The following is a 17,327-nucleotide window of genomic DNA, read 5'->3' as shown; positions in this document are numbered from 1 at the left end:
TAAAATAATGTTTTTGCAGGGGGGGGCTGCACCCCCCCACCCCCTGCTTAAATATACCAACTCTGAGATTGCGCTACAGTGGAGATAATGGTAATGCTTCTGTTCCACTTACCGGTCTCTTCACTGTAGCGCAATCTCGGAGTTGGTATATTAAAGTAGGGGGGGTATGAGGGCCCCCCTGCAAAAACATTATTGCAGTTTTTTTTTTTTTTTTTTTTTTTTTTTGGTTCACTTTTGAATTTCAAAATATCAAAATCTTGATGTTTTGAGTTCAGTATCTCAAAACTCGAGATTTTGATATTTCGAAATTTAAAAGTGGAACTGTATATATATATTCCCACTTTTAAGGTAATTTTTTTTAATTTTCTTTCCATTTTGTGCAACAGCAATATTCACATATTTGCAGAAGGTAATGTCCAGATAATATCTCATTGAACTGCCACCAAATAATGTGATTTCCCTTACTATCCTGAGTCAGTAACTAAGGAGCTTCAATCCTCACTACTGACTCCAATGTGAGACTGTCACTTAAACAGGAGTGGTATTTCAGTGTTCTCCTAAAAATACAACAAGATCATGCTCTGTAGCCTGGGACTGGACTGTATACATCTGTCCACCTGCAATGTAACTCCTTATTATACACTTTAGAGCAATGTGTCCCAGTTTAAGACCGCTGATACACTGATGCTTAAATAAATTAAATCTCACACATCCAAACACTTCTAGGAAAACCTGACATAGATTTCCAGCTCTGTCCCTTCCCCAAAATAATGTGGTAATGCTGCCACCAATCAGAATGCCTTCATGCCCTTTTAAAGGGGTCTCCAAGTACAAAAATTAAATATTAAAACAAATAGTAGCACAAGGCCTAAGCAGCCAGGCTTTTGGAATGGCCCGGGAAATTATCAAGGCAAGTATAAGCACTGTTAAATCACTAAAAAAACACCAGTGACAATGTTAGTTAATAAAATATTTAATAATGAGGAAAATTATTAAAAATATAAAACAGTAATTCATAATAAACAAACATAACTCAGTCACCAGGAAAATGAAAATATTGTGTGAACAATCTAATCTATGACAAAGGTACAAATAACAATGCAATTAATAACAATTCTTCCTTACTCATATAATAAAGTACTCCTGGGTATGCAATAAACTCTGTGTAGTTTTAGCGTGAAGCCTATGTGTAGTTTATATGTTTGCACATTGAGCAGCAGTGCTAACTGCATATGCATGCCACACGTAGCACTTACACTGATACAAATGAGGTTTCATGGCCAGCAACAGTGTTGCTGGCCAGAAAACTATGTAAAGCAACACAAATACATGCAGACAAGTTTACCTACGAGCAAACATATTTTGTGAGATTGTGCAGACAGCCACAGTAACTGCCAGGTTTAATTAAAGGCACTGACTGCAATACTAACACATTATAGAAAAGTGTACTCAATGCAAAGTATAGTACAAACATGTTTTCTAGCATATTTAAATACAAGTTTTTTGGTGATCAGTAAGGGTACATAGACTGCCTTTATTAATACAGTAGTCTGGGGAAGTGTGTATATTGAAAAGGGCTACAGACATGAATGGTAGGAATGAAGAACGGGGAAGAGGACAAGTGAAACATGATAAAGTACACCAGATAAGGCATGTTAATGTATGTATACCCAAAAGACAATACAGTCATAGCATAAACAGTAATGACATATATACATAATACAGTACGTACTGCTGTTTATACTTCCTGTGTGGGTATAGTCATATAATAACACAGTTATTGTATATTATGTGACTGTCACATAAGGTCACATATCAATTGAGATAATTGGTTATGATGTAAGCACTCTGACAAGATCACTGGAGAGGACATTTAGCAAGGGAGATATATTCAATAGGGGAAATGTGAAGATGTGCAAAATGAGTTGCTTGAATATGAATGTAATATCAGCATAGGTCTCTACCAATCAGAACAAATAGCAACAGGATCATGGACAGCAGTAGACAGAAGCACACACAATCATGGACAATAGCAGAATAATACCACCATTAACCTGTGTCACTGATATAAAATATGTGATTGTGAGCTAATATTTGTATTCTGCATGAACACACATATGTAGCTCTAATGATTTGTCAGTAATCTATAAGGTGAATCAAGCACACCTTCCTCAAAAATGACCAATTTCTGGAGGTGTTAAGAGGATCCCTGTCACATCTGTAGTTTAAATTATGGGCAATTCTGGCTAGTTGAGTGGTTTGCATCACATATAAATGCCACAAACCACACTTTCAAGAATTAACCCATGCCATCAATGTTGTCAATGAACTGTGTATTTACTGGGTGCATCACAGGAAGACGTATCACCCATGCATCTTGTATAACACATTGAAGGCAAGTCTGCACTGTCAGGTCCTAATGGCTATGCATCACGCATCACAAAGAATACTTATGTATGAACAAAAAGATGTGTGGATGCTCACTGTGGAAAAAGTGATACACTTGAGTAAATCATCCCTGGAAGGTATGTGGTGTGGTACATGCAAAAATAATGCATTGTACTCTATTTGTGTGATGAAGGCTGCGAGCAATGGGACTATAATGTCCTTTGATGTGGATGGCCTGCCCATACTCAGGATTTGTGCTGCATACAAGGGATTTGTCACCACTGTGGACACATGTTGGTGGAAGTTCTACTTACTATCTAGGTGAGTACCCAGGTCATGTACCATTTAGTCTGCTCATAGGGGAGTACTCTCTGTATTGTAATTAACTTATGTATTCGCTTTCAAAATGAACTACTAGTGCTTTTTGTTCATTTACTGTGTCTCCATGTTTCTGGCAACAATAAGTTTTGTGTGTTAATACTTTCTGTAGCATATCCGCAATAGTCTTCTTGGATTCAATGATTGTCTGCAATTTACAGTCATCCATAAAGCTGGTTAGACAAAGAACGCCTAAGTTTATCTTGGCTTCTGAACCATAAATACTGAATAGGAAAGGGCCTAGTACAGAACCTTCAAGTATGGACCTAGTCCCTAGACTCTTGCTAAAGGCGACTTCACACACTTTGATATTATGTATCATGTCTGTGATCCATTTGTTAAACCACTTGGTTATGTATGTGTTTATTCCCACTTGAGACAATTTCTGTATAGTACCTGAGTGTAGAATTTTGTCAAATGTCTTGACCAGGTCAAGTTATGCGGCATGACACTCCTCTCCATATGCATGCCCTTGGTGACCTTTTGGAAGACATCAACCAGATTTAAAAATATTATGTAGCCTTACCAAATCAAAAATAGGTTTGTTACACTGTTATGATATCACCTTCATCATTTTTATAAGGTCCACGATGAGTCTTTGGTCTGCCTCACAGGTGAGGGGAGTCAGGATTATGGGTGTATAATTCCTTGCATCAGGTGATGGTCCCCCCTTGTTCAGATGGATGACTGTAGCTGTACACCCTTCTGCAAGAACACAGTCTGTCTGGAGGCTGTGTTTAAGTAGGAATCCAACTGTGTCTAATAGGTCAGGTTTTAAGTCATGGTATATACAACCTGGGATGGTGTCAGGGCTAAATGATCCTGTGTTATTAGCATTAGAGAGATCAGAGATGAGCAGCTCTCCTGAGAAAATAAACTGAGTATTGTTTGCATGTACACTTTGGCTGAAGGACAGTGGGGACAGGGACTGAAGTGTGAGACAAATTGTCAGTTAGAAGATTATCTATTGTCTCTACTTGAGTATGGCTGGTGGCATCCACAAACAACTCTGCACTTAGTTGTGTATTCCCCTTAAATTTCACACTTGCTTAAATAAATGATTTCTGAGAACACCTCCAAATACAACCTTGGTTATGCATCACATGCCACACAGTGGTACTGCTAACACAGTGATACAACTCTACCAGTGTCATGCAATTACAGTAATTGCACAACATATGCTGCCTGTATGTTTTTCATTGGAAAGCTGTGTTTGAGCAATCTGATAACATGTAAGGAAAAATTACAAATGAGTTGGTTGTGGCACATGCAGAACAGTTACTGATACAAATGTCCACTGCAATAATCCTTGGGAATAGCTGCACAATTATGCATACAATGAATTCCACAGGGTTATAATTGAATCAAAACATGTGATATTTTTGTGTATATTGTAGCATTACAACATGTGGATGAAACAAGACTTATGTGCCCATGTAATCAGTATGAATTTATTTTGATGTATGCCACAGAGCATGTAATGATGGTAGGTCTACGCATATGCACATGTGCCATGCTGCAAGTGTCACTGTGATGGTTGAATGAGAACTGTGTAGAATATTGATCTGCTCCACTACAAAAACATGCCTTACTACACCAACAATATAGATATCATCCCATGTCAACAGTTCTCATGAGGCATATTCCTATAGCTGTTATGAAAGGACATGTAATCAAATGTCACCAGCAGTTATCGATACTGGACCTCAAATCAAAGATTGTAATATCCTCTTGTAGACCTACCATACATCCACACTTCAACATAGCACATGTCAATGACAACAACACTGACATGTGAAATGTTCATAGGGTCACAATACTTTACTAATGTTACACCCAACATCACATAAAATCCTACCCATTATTATATCATGTAAACCATATTCCCTATGTCTATATGATGGAAGATAGCAGGGCTATTTCATTACATACTGCCACTGTCCATATGTGACATGTGCACCACCCCATGACATAATTAGAAATACTCATCCAGTTCTCTAGAGCTGGCTTGCAGAGTCTTATGAAAGGACTCTGCTTCATGATGTGTGTATGCATGTATGATATGAGGACATCTTCCACTCCTCTGCGGGAAGGATGTCATGTGGCAAGAAGGAATAAGGGGATATTGGATGCATGGGGATACAGTAAAGGTTCTCCTAAATGGTAGTGAAATGAAAAGTGATTGAAAATATCATACATTGACTGTAATGTGCCACCCACCACAGACACACGCAGCAGTAGATTGAGTCTGATTTGAACATTACACATGTGTAAGTATAGAAGCTGAATTCCATACAATGTAACACTAGCACCACCACATATATCTGACTTTAACACTGTCACTTTGCACTTTATGCATTATGATAGCTTCACTGTATGCTGAGATGAACATGGATGTGGAGTCACATCTCAGTGTAAAATTGTCTCAAAAACATTATTTGGATATATACACACTCAGGTTGCCTGCTGTCATATTAGAACCCCTAAATATCTAGTTACAGAAACAGTAGAACACAGTACTTAATGTTACTGCCACAGCACAAGTTCAAACGTTACTGCCACAGCACATGTTCAACTTGAATACTGTCAGGGTGCACTTTAGACAGGATGACATCAGTGCATGCTACAAGAAAATGTTCAGAGGAGTATCTGACATAGCTGTTGACTCACATGCTATTCTAAAATTGTTACCATGCTGATTGTTAAATGAACACATATACACCAGTTGACCACAATGAAACTAGAACCCCTATCTAACTACATATAGAACACAGTAAGAACACAGTACTTAATGCAAGCACCACAGCACAAGTCTAATTTTCATAGTGTCAGACAACACTTTATAGATGAGGTCATCAGCAGTGCCTGGTTACAAGAAGAGGGGAGTAAGAGTGTCTCACATGCTGTACTAAAAAGGTCTCTAGAATGTGAATTAACTGAACGCAAACACACACACACACACATACACACACACACACACACACACACACACACACACACACACACACACACACACACACACACACACACACACACCAGTTGACCACAGTGAGACTAAAACCCCTACCTATGTATGGAACACAGTACTTAACATGAGTCCCACAGCACAAGTCTGACTTTCATAGTGTCAGACAACACATTATAGATGATGACATCAACTGTGTCTGGTGAGAAGAAGAGGGGAGTAGAAGTATCTCACATGCTGTTCTAAAATGGTCTCTGGAATGTGAATTAACTGAACAGAAGCACACACACACACACACACACACACACACACACACACACACACACACACACACACACACACATGTTAAGTGATCAGCATGAATGCAACTGTGTATGTACGTGTTCATATTTGTGATGAACAGATGTTCACATTAAAACATGTATAGGACAATCTCAGTGTCTCTTGTCAGTATAAAGATTTAGATGATGTAACAATGCAGGTGTGCTATTTATTTTTGTAGTGTAGCTGACATTTGGGGAGTACTACTGACATATCGATTTTTAAGTCCATAGGTGCATGACACACGAGTCTGAGTAAATACCTGTTCAGTCACTAACAAGTGTCTTCCTTTTGGATGTGTTTTTACATGGATTATAATGGGATGAAGACTAACTGATCATTAAATGTACTAATACATGCCAATCAACTCTTTCCATAGTGCGTCACTGAGCAACTGGTTTGTATGATTGATGGCAAAGTGTTTGTGCATGTGAGATTCACACTGAATGAATACACCTTGAAGTTGAGAAATACTTATGCTTGTCGTTTATGGCAGAAATAGCTGACAGATGATATATTGTTTATACTGTACTTTAGATTTGAAATGTTGTGTCATCATTTTTAAAACATGAAGTACTATTGCTATTGCCATTGCCTTCCCCATTTGTGCAGAGTTAAATAATGAGCAAATGTGGGTCTCTGCTCAATATGGAAAAAAGTCATTTTTCTGTTGGTTTGACTTCCTTCACACAAACATGCTAAGTGGAGAAGTGTGGCACTCAGCACTTTGGGTAGTACTGAGTGTAAGAAAAACACCTGTCTAGCTTTCTCTGTGACAGCAGGTGTAAGAGCAGGCAACTCATATTTTGGGAACAAATAATAAAGAGTACGAATCCAGTTCAATCCAGTTTTTTTACACATGTTGTCAGGTTGGCATTACATAAGTAAATGTGATAAGTTTTTGAAAATGTGAGAGGCAATGAGTACAGTGAAGTACTGCATAAAAACTAATATCAGTCAATTGATCTGTGTCAACAGTACACGCATGGATAGGCATTTATATACACTGATCAGTCTAAATAAATGTTAGAATAAATGTTTCAAAGTATTACCTTTATACTGATGTAACTGTGTGTTCCTTTAGCACAGCGAGTTTAAGCAGCATTGTGTGGAGGTAGCCACACTATGCCATTGGACAAAATAGTCATTTAAAAAAAGTGGATAAAGTGCCCAAACTCCAAAACTTATAACCACAGTAAAAAAGACACTCCATAAAGACCAAACATGATCCAAAACCAAGCTTTAATGTTAACACTTATAAAAACAATAAAATTGCATGAACGCTTAATGTATTAACACATTTTCATCTTCCACAATATAGTAATATATTTTTACTTTTAAGTTAACCATATTTTTCAAAACTACAAACTAGGACTGAAAATAGTTCTAAGTAATCCTTGCAATATACATATATTGCACATATGCTTGTACAAGTAATACAGATTAAGTTAACAAGACATTTATGCCAGTTTTGTTGAAATTAATATTTAATATTTCTTAATTATTTTACTATGTATTTGTTATCTGCGGCTTTGAACCCACAACAGCTGAATACACTATTACAACTGACTCCTACAATTACCTTGAGCTACCAAATGAAGCATACATGTTTGATTTTACAGTTAAGATATGCATGCTTCATTGCTACTAATACATAGAAGAACAATACTTTCAATAAAATAATTTGTGCTACATACATATTCCTTGCTTCTCTCAGGCTTTCTAAATGTTCAGCATCAGCTTCCCTGTTGCTAAAATCACCTGGGCAGCTGTAAAATAGAGGTGAGAAAAAGAGAAGAGTATTATGAATACTAGTCTTGCCTATCTCCAGCTTTAAATTTAATTTAAAGTATCGTTATCTGTATACTTACCCAACTGTGAGATATCAGCAGTCCTAAACTCATCTAGCCATGGCTTGATTTATGCCTGCTTGCACCTTTTCTGGTCATTGTAGTGATGTCTGCATTAATCTCCATTGCATGGAATGCCAGTCACACTAGAGACAGCCTTGGCAAGACTATTCCATGCCTTTGATTTATATTGATAACTGGTATAGTCCCACTGCAGTAGCCTATGGCTGTGGTGCTTTACAAGGAGCCCAGTGAATATTGTCGACTCCACTATACCCCATCTTTGGACCATAAATTGGGCACCTTCTTTTCTAGCTCCTGCCATGTCCACACAGGTCATACAGCAACAGTTAAAGTGTTTCCCGCCAATTCATGATATTGCATTTAATGGTCAGTGAGGAAATCCGCACAACTATGCCAACCATGCTTGCATGATGTTAAGTGGAGAGCAACAATGCCAAACAGAGAGGAAGGCAGTTTATGGATTAGGAAGGGTAATGTGACAGTTGGTATTAGTTTATGGGTTGGATGCCGCTGTACCATTTAGATGACTTAGCTTTTCAGCTGTATTGGAGTTATAAATTTTATGACTGGACACATTTTTGCTGTGGCTTTACACGCTGATAAAAGTAATTTGTTCAATGTGGAATTCAAACCTATGTAAAACAGACAATACATATTCTTCCACATGAGTGTTTTTACTTCCTTGTCACAGAAGACTTGTTTGTCAGACATGCTCATTAATTATATAGACACATTAAAGACTGAGTAGTTAACCATGTATGTTTGTGACCTGACAAGGTCCTGGTTTATATGTTCACATTTATGCTGTGCCCCACTCAAATATTAATATTTTTTGAAAAAGTAAACATTATCAACATTACAAAATACATTTTATCATGCCTTACAAATTTTTACACAACTCTGGATTTGAACTATCATACTAATGAACCTACAAAACACACTAGGAATGCCTTATCTCTCTTTGTCACAGAAATTACTTTGCAGCAGGAATGCAAATCATTGTGCATACAAGCAAGTCTCACTTCTTCCACAGTATTAACAAGACATATACACTTGCACACTCTCATTTATTTGTACGTGTGGCTTACATATCTAGTTCAATGAGTGAGCACACAATCATTTATGACTATTGCTTCCACCAATGCAGCTCTGTCTTCTCTTAGTATTGTGTTCATTCTTCTCTTAGCTGTGCTGCACTCTCATATATGCAGTCTATAGGGCATTTTTGTATCATTGTCTTTTAAATGTATGATAACATTAAATGACAGTGAAAAACAGTTTTAAGCAAAGGCAGGGAAGTTTGGCTATTTGTGAAGTAAAAAGAGAAATGTGTGCTCTTCACTTCCATTTGAAAGCTTGTTGAAGTTATGTCTACACTTTGTAAGTGTATCCTGGGTGACACAATTAATACAGATAAGGTAGTCTGAACTGCTGTTATGCCTTCCTTCACTCTCCCACTGATCATTCACAGTCGCAATCCATTAGCAACTAACACTATGGTAGTGCCTACAATATGTTTACACCTGCTACACAGAGTCAAATGTTTGGGCTTCAGCAATTCCAACAAGTTCACACCTCATTTACATCTTCACCATGCTCAGAGGCCTGAATCTACACTACAAAAAGGTAACTGTGCAGCTAGGAAACTTGAAGGTGAGAAGACTTATATATGGAGAACACAGAAGATTGCTATTCCTTTTGATTTATCTGCAGAGAAGGCTTCTGATCTGCTAAGGTATGATTAACTTTTTAAAGTACATTCTAGATTTGTTAACATGTTACAAAGAAATGTATATATATGTATATATATATATATATATATATATATATATATATATATATATATATATATATATATATATATCTAGGTCTACTTCAAAACATTGACTTACCACATCATCGAAGATTAAATCATCGTAATAACATCGCTGACTCTTCACAACATTGAACTCCTGGAACATTGAAAACTAACCCCGGGAAAAGAACCACTTGGCCACCAGGACAAAACAAACAACAAAGCAAGAAAACCTTCTGAAGTGTTGGTCTGCACCCCACACCCCCTGATGTGGAAGGCTCCAGACTCCCTCAACTAAGTATACCAACTCTGAGATTGCAATACAGTGGGGACAGGGCAAGGTACACCATGGTGGCCAAGTGATTCTTTTCCTGGGATTAGTTTTTGCTGTTCCAGGAGTTCGATGTTGTGAAGATTTGGCAATGTCGTCTCAATGAAGTGGGATTTGATGATGTGGTAAGGTGATGTTTTGAAAGAGACCCATATATATATATATATATATATATATATTTATATATATATACACACACATTAGAAAATGAAACTTTTATCTGTATGCACTTCTTATAGTTCACTGTTGGTGCAGACATTTTTAGCAGGCATTTACTTTCTCAGATAGACAACTTATTAACTTTCATCACAAGTGTTTTTGTTAAAATTGGTTCTCTTACAATCTTTTATGTTATTTCAAGGAACTGTAATGTACTATATTGTCAATGATACAGGGGTGTTATGCTTCTAAGATGGCCCATAGATACCTCCAGGGGAGTGCTGAACACAGTGAGAGGTGACCAGCAATCATATAAAGTTGACTTTTCTGCTGTAAATGTGTACACATTGTGAGAATTTGTGTTGAAAGCATATACAACACTTGAATTATGCAGTATTCCTTGTTTTGTACAAACTTTCATTTGCTTGTTGTTTTGGGGGTGGGGATCCAAGTACCACTTGTGTGTTACCACAACAAAAGTTTTGTTTCAAGAGGTTTGCTCTTGAAAATGTGTAGTCATCCTGTTGTTTCCATCAAAACAATACATTACTAAAGTGGTATTCCTTGCTTTGGACAAAACATTGGTTTGTGTGTGAGTGTGACATGGTACAACCACATAACCTTCAACTGGAATAACTAAAATGTGTGTCTTCAGTGCTTAATGTTGAAAATATATATGTATATATGAGCAGAAATTTACTTATGTGGTATTTATGTGTTGCATCCTTCTCCGTTTTATGTCCCATAGGATTATGGCACCCTCACCCTTCTATGTGGCACACCTCATCACTAAGGGCTTTTCATCCAGAAAAAAGGAGGTCATTGTCCCACTATACTCATCCCTCATTAGACCCATTATAGAATACAATGCCCCATTTGGTATGTACCTCTCAAGACATCTGCAACAACTGGAAAGGCCGCAGAAATACCTCACTAAAAGAATCACAGGCCTAAAGCAGATGCCCTACGCTGACCACCTCAAAAAACTCCAGCTATACTCTGTTGAATATCGTCTACTCAGAGGTGATCTCTACTTAACATACAAGGCCATGTCAAACCCAGAGCTGTTGGACATGCTACACTTAAAGAAATCTCAATCCCTCAGAGCCACACGCTCCAGGGATATAAACCTTGTCATCACAATAAACAAAACATGCTGGAGGGATAGGTTCCTGACCCAGAGACTCCCCAGACTCTGGAATAGATTGCCCATACATGTCAAGCAGAGTGCCTCTTTGGTCCTCTTCAAAAGGAACCTTGACGATTGGATGGGAGAAAGGAAATTCACCCCGGGGATCATGTCAGTTGCCCTGCTAGACAGGGGTCCAGGGAAGTAAATAGTGTGGGAAAAACTAGCCAGGGAATTGTTCTGGCTAGGCTTGTATAGGCCCTAGGGCTGATAGCCTAGTACCAACCTATGAACCTATGAACCCAAGCGTACAAATCCAATTAAACCCCCTTTCAGTGACTCTGAAAACAATGTAATAGTGCAGACATTCAGGTGCCATGGCACCTTTCTGCTTGAGAGAGGACATGGGGATATGGCTGATAGAATGCAGATTTGGAACCAGATAGTCAATGATGTTAATTCCATAGGGGATCATATCAGGACTTATGATCAGGTGCGTCATAGGGCCACTGATATCATCAGCCCAGAGGAAAGCAGCTGCAGTTGTCCATGAACAGCTGGCTACGGTGGGGGGATGCCTGCTACCAAGTCACCTCTGACACCAAATGAAGAGTTCCTATCCACTGTCAGAGATCCAGAGAGCTCAGTGGAAACTGCACACCAACATGTGAATGATGTTGGTGCTGATGTGCCAGGGAGGACAAGTATGTACCAGGAAGAGCTTCCAGGTAAGCTTACATATGGCAAGTTGTAAGATTTTCTTGTATAGTAAAATACAGAAAAATGTAACTAATAGTCCATGATTTTTTTATGAACCTATTCATAAATTAATTTACTTAACAATATATTTTTGTTGTGTCAGCCAAGTTTCAGTTAAAAGTATTGTTAATGGACATATAGACATAGGAAAATAGGAAAAAAATTGTGTATTCATTATCCCCCCTGTGTTTTTGTAATTGTGATGATTGTGTCCTTACTTTGCTTCATTTCTTCCAGGAACATGCTCCCTACCAAGTGTGGAGTCATATGCACATAGTAAGCCAAACATTTTTCTTTGATTATTGATGACCTTTTGTTAGATATATGCATTTATTTGTATATGTGAGGTGGGTGTAATGAGTGGCTGTATTGCTGTACCATCTGTGATAGTGTGACCAGTGCTAGTTTGTTATAATTTAAATTGTTTTACATATTTAGTGTAGTATTAATTGCATTCCTGTGTTTGTTGCTTATTATCATAGGTGATCCTGAAAATTGATATGTAGGTCTGTTACCAACTGATGTTAGGGCATCGATAGACTGTGGTGATGGTGGTGGCCAAACAGAGGCAGAGTCAGGGAGTGGAGAGGTTGAATCTGACACTGAGATTGGCATTCAGCCATCCCCTGTATTTTCCTCAGACACAGTCATTAGGCCTATGCATACCTATTCCAGTGAACCCTCAGATATGCGGCTTCAGTGCCAGTTGACTCTGGCCATAGCCAAAGTGTGGCTGAGGTGTCAAGCGGGAGAGTTTTAGAGGTGCTCAGAGGAAGCCTGATGTTCACCCTCCACCTGATCTTGGTGTGTGTTTACATGTCACTCTATATATGTTTAGGGCTGTCATGGAGGAGAAGGCATGTTCCACTAGGGCCTCTGAGCACATGCTTAGGGTTGCAGATGTAGCACAGGTTGACATGCATGACTGTCTTCACTGTGTGGCAGATTCAGTGGATCGGCTGAATGACACGATGGAATGGGCAGTGTCTGTGATGGAAAATCTGCTGGGACTGGAACAGCATCTACATGGACATAGGTCAGCAGCAGCATCTGATGTTAACCAACATGGCCTGTGACTAATCATGCTCCCATAGTGACAGTACTTCCACTAGTCTATTAGAGATTGAGGTTTCCACACCCAAATGTGTAGGCCATGGGGTCATGGTTCTGGGAGTACTCAGGAGGAAAGCGTGTCCAGCAGACATCAGTTACATTCCGATGGCATCAGCACATCTACCATGGGCATGGATGTGCCAGTGCAACTTCTGGCAGACCCACTTCTTGCGATCAATGGAGACAATGATGAACTTTTATCTCTACCATGCACGGCTCACACCTGTCAGACATAACTGGATGTAGAGCTAGCACAGACCTTGGCTGTGTTCTTGCAGACACTCACACACATGTTCACCTTGAATGCCCATACAGACACACACATGTGACAGTTACATGGGTCATTCATGAGACTTACAGCTCATTCTGTCTCTATGGCCATTTAATAATTTATCAAAATTTCTGCTTGCCTGCCTTTCTTACTCACATGCACGCACTACCTTTTGTATCATCCTTGGCTTCATGCCCCCCCCCCCCCCAAACAACACCTTGTGCAAAAAAATGATAACTCTGCCGCCACCTTGTTTTTATCTTTTGGATTCAGAGATACATACGTCTTTAGTCTGATGCCCAGGGTGCATAGCTGTCTGGGCGCTTAGTATATATGTGTTTGTGATGATCTTTTGAAAATTGTACTGCTTAATTACAGGTTTTTGTAATATGTGTATCTTTGCTGCATAAGGCCTGTTAGATGATAGACAACACATATATTGACATAAGTCAGTGCTGTCACATATTGATGTCATTGCTGTAAAAATCACCCACCTTCTACTTATCTCTATTAGCAAGTTACAGTATGTATGGATCTGCCATTCATTTGTGCTCTTAGCCATTTATTTTCCTATTCCAGGTTCAACACTTACCTTGATAATTCTGCAGTTACACTTGTTTTAATTTGGGGCTGACTCTGTGTGATGCTAGCAGTACACAGCCATTACATGGGTAAGAAAAGGTGGGCATTGCCTGGCATCAGTTTTACTGTATGCATGTGCATACAATGAAAGCTGTAATCCTTAGGTGGTCAGCATGTGTGCTGTCTGTTGCCTCTTGGCCAGTGCAAGGGCATATTGTGCACATCTACATCTACCAACACCTACAGTGGCTGGTGGTTCCCCCTCTGACTCCTCAAATGCATGTGCTGTGGTAATCTTGCCAGTGGTGGTGGGATGCATGCCCCATCCCCTTGGTGTTCCTACTAAAGCTGTTTTCTCAGAATAATATTGTGAAGGATAGCATAGACAGTAAACATTTCAGCACAGATACGTGGATTGTACTGCAGAGCTCCCCTTGATGTATCTAGGCACTGGAATTATGACTTCAGCAGACCAAACACATGCTCTGTGATATTTCTTGTTTGAGCATGTGCCTCATTATAGTGTTCTTCGGTGGGTGGGTGTACATTTTTGATGAGTGTCATCAGCCACGGTGTGAGTCCATGCCATGCATTACCCAGTAAATGACCTTGTAGAATAATCCTCCTAGAAAACCTCTGATGGAATATGAGTTCTGCCAGATATGGGAGTCATAGTATCTACCATGTTTGCCAGCACACACAAATTCAAGGTGATTCCCTTAGCAGTACATACGACCTGGCAGTTAATGGAGTAGAAGACTTTTCTGTTTATCTATACCCTCCCCTGTTCCCCAGGTGTTGCTTTGATTTCTATGTGCATGCAGTTAATGGCACCCAGGAATTCAAGGAACATGCTACAGGGAAGAACTCCTGCATAAATGTAGCTCTCTCATCAGGTGTATGGGAAAAATATATGCAGTGACTGTCATGTTGCAGCATAGCATTCAGGCATTGATGGAGGATCCTGGATGGTAATGCCCATGACATCCCCAGCATATCCCTTGTTGGTCTCTGTAAGGTTCTTGTAGCTAATATTCTGAGTGTTACACATACCTTAGTTTTCACAGGTTTTGGTACCCCTCAGTTTGTCCTTGCGCTCAGCTGAGGATGACAGAGGTTGCAGAATTCCTGGAGCATGTCTCTAGCCATCCTGTAATCCTCTACTATTTCCACTTCATGCAGACCATGAAAAGTTAAACAGGGTCTATACACCCTTCTTCTTCTTTGCCAGGGTCATTTAGCAGCAGCCACAGCAGCATAGACTTGAGCCTGTTGCACATACACATACAGAAGAGCAGCAGCAGCCCCTAATATTCTTTCCCTTCAGTGTAGTTTCTATGTCTGTATTCCAAGAGGTTTTGGTATACAAAGCAAAAATTTGTACTTGGTGTACATGATTGCTTTATAGCTTGTTGAATAGCACCGCCATCTTGGATTGGTTAATAAGCATACAACTCAGCTGCTTATGTTGTATGACTATGAAACCATGTTACAATGTTTACCATCTTTGCTAAATTACGAAATGGCGCACTACCATGTAGGTTTTATTGAATTCACCCCAGTGTCTGTACATCAGCACTTTAACATATTATCAAGCACAGAAACCCAGAATGTTAGTTTCATAAAGAAATTCTCACATCTTGGAAACTGTACAACCTAGACATATATTGTCAAAAGGCCTTTATTAGCCAGACATGAGTATTCACCAGCCAGCAATAAATTCTTCTCTGAGTGCATGTTTATTGAGATATTTGCAGAAATATGAAAAGGTATGTTTAGTTGCATAATTAGCAATATAAAGAACATTGACTATCTCACAAAATGTGTGACATACAGTACAAATATTAATGTCAGTTTTCTTCAACATAATCTAAGGTTTCACCGGTTTCACCTTATATGATACAATAGATTGTAAGTCAATTTCTTCTGGAAATATTAAGTGTATATGAAAATATTGCATATCTCCATAATTTATACCATACATCTAGCAATATCTCCAGCATAGCAGATAATAACAATACATTTTGTCTATCTCCCCAAAAGCATTTTTCACCATGCCCCTCAATAACATGTAGGTCTCTCAGTTATGAAAATATGAATGTAAATATGAAAATATGAATAGTAAGTGACAGCATCTTACCCTCACCAAGAATGATGCCACAATATGAAGACAAGATGATCAATTTCAACAATTGGCTTAAGTATTGGTGTCATTCAAAGGGGATCCAATGCCTGTCAGCCTGGGATGACATGCTCGACAAGCCACGATGCTTCACTAGGGATGGCTTGCACCTGTCACCCCTGGGCTTTCGGATATTGGCAAAGGCTCTTGCCACCCCCATAGTGCCGTTTTTAGGCAAGGCTCAAAAGACAAACCCACCTCCATAGGTATCACAAGGGATAAGAAACTAAGAGTAATGCTACTCAATGCCAGAAGTCTAAACCTCAAGATGGATGCACTAGAAACTCTCCTTAGCATGGAGAACATCGATATCTGTGCAGTAACAGAAACCTGGTTCAAGGCTCCCGGGAGCACCCCAGCACTACCAGGTTATACCTCATACCATGTTTTTCGGCCCCAAAACTTGGACCGAACCACAAAAGGAGGGGGAGGATCAATATTCATCAAAGATACCCACACCTCCAGGTTGATGGCACAGCACAAAGCATCAGAGACTATCCAAGTGCAACTAACAGTGGGTAAAACTGCCTTTCAGTTTATAGCCTGCTACAGACCACCCTCCCAAACCCAAAGTCCTAGAATTTATAAACTCAAATGCTATGGAACAGCTTGTTACCACTCCCACAAGAGGGGAAAACATACTGGACCTGATCATCACCAACATGGGGACTCTATGCTCCAGACCAGAAGTGTATCCCTCACTGGTAAGATCAGACCATAAACTAATCTCACTAGATATTCACATCCTGACCCCAGCCCCTGCCCAGAAAACCACAGTGAAAAACTTCTCTAAAGCAAATTTCACACTCGTCAAAACCGAGGTGGAATCCTACAAAGCCTGTGGAAAATACGGCCCAGACCTCAGAATCCTTTATAAATGCATTCTATGAACACCTTCAGGAATGCATGGATCATGCAATCCCAAACAAAACCAAGACCCAATCCTCCAAAGGCAGGCGTCCTATCTGGTGGACCCCAGCCATAAACAAACTATACAATAGAAGGAGGAAGCTACTACATGAGTAGAGCAAAATCCCAAAAAGGGAAGGCATCTCTGATCAGTATTAGCAAAAAACTACA

This window comes from Protopterus annectens, chromosome 2.part2 (assembly GCF_019279795.1).
Source record: "Protopterus annectens isolate FY-2018-M chromosome 2.part2, PAN1.0, whole genome shotgun sequence".
NCBI lineage: Eukaryota > Metazoa > Chordata > Ceratodontiformes > Protopteridae > Protopterus > Protopterus annectens.
Note: the sequence above shows the minus strand (reverse complement) of the source record.